Here is a 6,000-nt window from a genome sequence, read left to right on the forward strand (position 1 = left end):
AAACAAAAATGTTCACGAATATTCACTCAAGCAAGAAGATGAATTCATTTTTGCAGTGTTCACACCCCTTTTGCAGTGGTCACCAACCAGTCGATCACGATCGACTGGTCGATCCTAGAGGATCTCCCAGTCGATCGCTATCTCCGGCATCACAGCGTGGCTGCCATTGCAGCAGACTCCCTACCTACCCCGGCCCCAAGCCACTTTTGGAAGCAACCAGCGCAGCCCCGCAACCCCGGGGGCAGAGGTCTCCCTCCACACGCTGCTCCTGTCTGCAAGCACCACCCCTGAAGCTCCCATTGGCCAAGAGAGCTGCGGGGGCGGTGCTGGCAGAGAGGGGCAGCGCGCGGAACCACATGCTCCCTGGTTCCCCTTCCCAAGGGCTGCAGGGGCGCGTTGGCCCCTTCCGGGAGCGGTGTGGGGCTGGGGTAGGCAGGGAGCCTGCCTTAGCCTCACTGTGCCTGCCATCAACCGGGAGCTGCCAGAGGTAAGTGCTGCCCAGGAGGAGGCTGCACCCCAACCCCTAGCCTGAGCCCCATCCCAGAGCCAGCACACCATAACCCCTCCTGCACCCTGAACCCCTCCTGCACCCAAGCCCCACCCTGAGCCCCGTCCCAGAGCCCATACCCCCTTCTTCACCCTGAATCCCTTCCTGCACCCCAAGCCCCAGCCCTCCCAGAGCCAGCACCCTGTACCCCCTCCTGCACCCCAACACTCTGCCCCAGCCCAGAGCCCCCTCATGCATCCAGACTCCCTCCCAGAGCCCACACCCCGCACCTTCTCCCATACCCCAATCCCAGCCCACAGCCCCCTCCTGCACCCAAACTCCCTCCTAGAGCTTGCACCCCTCACCCCCTCCTGCACCCCAACCCCCTGCCCCAGGCTCAACCCAGAGCCCCCTCCCATACTGCAAACTCCTCGGCCCCAGCCCAGAGCCTGCACCCCCTCCCTAACCCCCTACCCCAGCCTGGTGAAAATGAGTGAGGGTGGAGGAGAGCGAGTGATGGGGCGGGAGAGAATGGAGTGAGCAGGACGGGGCTTTGGGGAAGGGGCAGGGCAGATCCTGGGTTGCCCTTAAATTCAAAAAGTGATCTTGGACGAAAAAAGGTTGGAGACCACTGCCCTTTAGTGTTTGCTTCCTTTGATCATTCTGTGAATTAGTTTATTGATGGGAATTTGAAATATGTAACTGCAAATATTTGCATCAGATGGCTGAGGGGTTACACCTATCCAAGCAGAAAAGAGAAACATGTCAAGTGACCTATTTATCCAAAAAAGGAGACCAGGGATGGCCATCGTTGAGTCAAATTGATTTAACCATTCAAATATTTGAGGAAATGTTTCTTTGTAGAATTACTCAACTTTGCCCTTAACACTGTTTAATACACCGTTACATTCTCCTAAAGCTTTGGACAAAGTATATAGTCATTAACGTCCATTAAAAATCATGGCATTTGAACCTTGTTGTTAACTGAACAGCAAATATCTAGGGCCAAATCCTGAAGTAATTATTCTGGTTTTACTTTGTCCCTATTCCAGGGGTGACCAAACCGTGGCTCGTGAGACACACGGGGCTCTTTTACAGTTAAAGTGCAGCTCGCAGAGCTCTCCCCCCTTCTCCACCTACCAGACTTGTGGGTGGTGGGCAAGCCCTCTGCCTTGCAGCAGAGTGGTGGGGTAGAGGCTTCTGCCTGGGGGGGCTTGGGGCTTCAGCCCTGTGGAGTGCGCCTGCTGGGGTCAGGGGTTCAGCAGGAGCGGGGCTGAAGCCCCGAGTCCCAGCAAGTGCTTCCCGCGGGGCAGAAGCCCTGAGCCCTGGCAGGTACGTCCTAGCTCTTGAACTTCGGACGATTGTCTTATGTGGTTTGGAGGGTCAGTATGTTTGGCCACCCCTGCCCTATTCAACATGAATTAGAATTTATTCTGGTAATGAATGAGTAAATCTGAGAAGGAACTTTAAGGATTTAGCCTCTGGACCTGGTAGGTAATGCTCACTTTGTAATTAATTTGGATTCTAATAGTTAGTGGTTAGGCATCTGTCCCAGCATGCCCAGAGATAAACCTATTGCTTTTAAAGATTTTTTGCTCTGGCACTAGGAACCTAATATGGGGCACTAAAATACAGCCAGTTCTTTCAGGGAAAAGATTTGTGTCTGCACCTTCCTTTTGAAAACCTTTTGCCCTGGAGGACGGTTAAAGTATTTTTGTTCCCTAGCGAAGGAATTCTGTAACAGTTGAGGATGGCTGAAAAAGGAAATCTGATATGGCATTAATTTTCTGTCTACAAAAGTTAAATAGTACTATTAGAATTTAACTTTCATTTAAACTATCAGAAACAAGAAAAGTGTTTCTTTGTCACAAGACTTTAAATGGTTTCCATATGGACTAATTAGTGAGAGTAATGTGCACATCTACGTGTCTTTACAATCAAAACACCTGCCAATGTACTACAAATATTTAATGCGTCATGAGGACATCAGAGTCAATGAGACAAATTAGATGCTAAATATTATGGCAAAGATTTTTTTTAAATAGGAGCCTACAGCTAGTCCACACTTGGGCACCACCTAATTATCAAATACTGCCACCCAACAGTTCCTATTGAAATTAATGGGAGTTGTTGGGTGCTCAGCACTTTTGAAAATCAAGCAACAGTCTTAGGGTAGACTAGTGAACCTAACTGCAGGCTCCTATTTTTAAAAATCTTGGCCTACACCTCTTCTGAGGTGCAAATGTGGTCGAGTGGTTAAACCCAGGACTAGTACATCTGGAATCTATTCCCACCCTTACCACAGATTTTCTGCGTGATCTGGGGCAAGTCATTCCACCTCTCTGTGCCTTGATTTTTCTATCCTCAAATGAAGATACCAATACTTACCTACCTCACAAGGCCATTGTGGGGTCTTGTGACTTAGGGTCTTGTCCTTCTCTACTGACCTCAATGGGAAAATTCCCAGTGAGGATTGGATTATGCCCTTTATTCATACATTTATAAAGCACTTTGATAGCATTGGATGGAAGACACTATAAAAGTCTAAAATATTATCTCAAGGCACAGGGCTGGCTTTAGGAATTTGAGAGAAGCCAGCAAGGTTATTCATGGCGAACAATATCACCTCACTCTCTTTATAGATGATCTCAATTTATATAACTCACTCACCACCATGGTAATCTGCATCCTACTTAAATAAGGGGGACGGAGTCATCCATCTGCCATCCAGACCAGGAAACTCAAGAAATGTGCTGCTTGCCTGGAGCTAAAATTCAGGATGTGATGGAGCTTCTGCCGAGACTGATCAAGCCCTCAGACCACTACCCCTTCCTACTTCTCCGCGTGGGCACCAATGATACTGCCAAGAATGACCTTGAGCGGGTCACTGCAGACTACGTGGCTCTGGGAAGAAGGATAAAGGAGTTTGAGGTGCAAGTCATGTTCTCGTCCATCCTCCCTGTTGAAGGAAAAGGCCCAAGTAGGGAACCAGGTAAATATGTGGTTACGCAGGTGGTGTCAGAGAGACGCTTTGGATTCTTCAACCATGGGATGTTGTTCCAGGAAGAAGGATTGCTAGGAACAGATGGGAGCCACCAAACGAAGAGAGGGAAGAGCATCTTCACAGGCAGGCTTGCTAACCTAGAGAGGAGGGCTTTAAACTAGGTTCGCTGGGGGATGGTGACCTAAGCCCTGAGGTAAGTGGGGAAATGGTATATCAGGAGGAAACACAAGGAGGAGGGTGCAACTGGGGAGGCCTCCTGATCAGTGGCGTAGCCAGGTGAAGTGAACAGGGTGTGGGGGGACATAAAAAATGGCGCCACCCGCTGCGGCACTTGTACTCACCAGGCGGCACTCCAGGTCTTTGGCGACACTTCGGCGGCGGGTCCTTCAGTGCCGCCGAAGACCCGGAGCGAGAGAAGGACCCACCACTGAAGTGCTGCCGAAGACCAGGAGTGAGTGAAGGACCCGCCGCCGAAGTGCCGCCAAAGACCCAGAGCGCCGCCCGGTGAGTACAAGCGCCACAGTGGGTGGCGCCTTTTTTTATGTCCACCCCCCCGTTCAGAGTAAAAATTAAAAAGGCGCCAAAAAATTAAAAAGGTGCCACTTGTGCTCAGTGGGGGAGTGACCGCTCCTCCTGCTCCCCCCCCCCCAGCTATGCTACTGCTCCTGATTCATACTGAGAAAGTAGGGCAATCAGCTAGTTATCTTAGGTATCTCTACACAACTGCAAGAAGCTTGGGAAACAAACAGGAAGACTTGGAACTCCTGGCACAGTCAAGGAACTATGATGTGATTGGAATAACAGAGACTTGGTGGGGTAACTCACATGACTGGAGCACTGTCATGGATGGGTATAAACTGTTCAGGAAGGACAGATGGGGGAGAAAAGGTGGAGGAGTTACACTGTATGTAAGAGAGCAATATGATTGCTCAGAGCTCCAGTATGAAACTGGAGAAAAGCCTGTTGAGAGTCTTTGGGTTAAGTTTAGAGGTGAAAGCAACAAGGGTGATGTCATGATGGGCATCTGCTATATATCACCAGACCAGGAGGATGAAGTAGATGAGGCTTTCTTCAGACAACTTTCTTCAGACAACTTTCCAGATCACAGGCCCTGATTTTCATGGGGGACTTCAATCACCCTGACATCTGTTGGGAGAGCAATACAGAAATGCACAGAAAATCCAGGAAGTTTTTGGAGAGTGTTGGGGACAACTTCCTGGTGCAAGTGCTGGAGGAACTAACTATGGGCCCTGCTTCTCTTGACCTGCTGCTCAGAAACAGGGAAAAATTGATAGGGGAAGTAGAAGTGGGTGGCAACCTGGGCAGCAGTAACCATAAGATGGTTGAGTTCAGGGTCCTGACAAAAGGAAGAAAGGAGAGCAGCAGAATACGGATCCTGGACTTCAAAAAAGCACACTTTGACTCCCTCAGGGAACTGATGGGCATGATCCCTTGGGAGGCTAATTTGAGGGGGAAAGGAGTCCAGGAGCGCGCACTGTATTTTAAAGAAGCCTTATTGAGGTCACAGGAACAAACCTGATGTACAGAAAAAATAGCAAATATGGCAGGCGACCAGCTTGGCTTAACAGAGAAATCTTTGGTGAGCTTAAACACAAAAAGGAAGCTTACAAGAAGTAGAAACTTGGACAGATGACTAGGGAGGAGTATCAAAATATTGCTTGAGCATGCAGGGGTGAATTCAGGAAGGCCAAGGCACAATTGGAGTTGCAGCTAGCAGGGGATGTGAAGGGTAACAAGAAGGGTTTCTACAGGTATGTTAGGTACAAGAACAAGGTCAGGGAAAGTGTGGGACCCTTACTGAACAGGGGAGGCAACCTAGTGACAGATGATGTGGAAAAAGCTGAAGTACTCATTGCTTTTTTTGCCTCAGTCTTCACAGACAAGGTCAGCTCACAGACTGCTGAACTGGGCACCATAGTATGGGAGGAGGTGAGCAGCCCTCAGTGGTGAAAGAACAGGCTATGAACTATTTAGAAAAGCATGCACAAGTCCATGGGGTGGGATGCAATGCATCCAAGGGTGCTGAGGGAGTAAGATGATATGATTGCAGAGCCATTGGTCATTATCTTTGAAAACTCATGGCGATCAGGGGAGGTCCTGGGTGATTGGAAAAAGGCAAATATAGTGCCCATCTTCATAGGTGCCGACTCCGTGGTGCTCCGGGGCTGGAATCCATTTTGAAGCACTTGAAGGAGAGGAAGGTGATCAGGAACAGTCAACATGGATTCACCAAGGGAAAGTCATGCCTGACCAACCTGATAGCCTTCTATGATGAGATAGAATCAGAGAAGATTAGGTTGGAAGAGACCTCAGGAGGTCATCTAGTCCAAACCCCTGCTCAAAGCAGCACCAATCCCAACTAAATCATCCCAGCCAGGGCTTTGACAAGCCGGGCCTTAAAAATCTCTAAGGATGGAGATTCCACCACCTCTCTAAGTAACCTATTCCAGTGCTTCACTGCCCTCCTAGTGAAATAGCTTTTCCTAAT

This window comes from Trachemys scripta, chromosome 1, assembly GCF_013100865.1.
Source record: "Trachemys scripta elegans isolate TJP31775 chromosome 1, CAS_Tse_1.0, whole genome shotgun sequence".
NCBI lineage: Eukaryota > Metazoa > Chordata > Testudines > Emydidae > Trachemys > Trachemys scripta.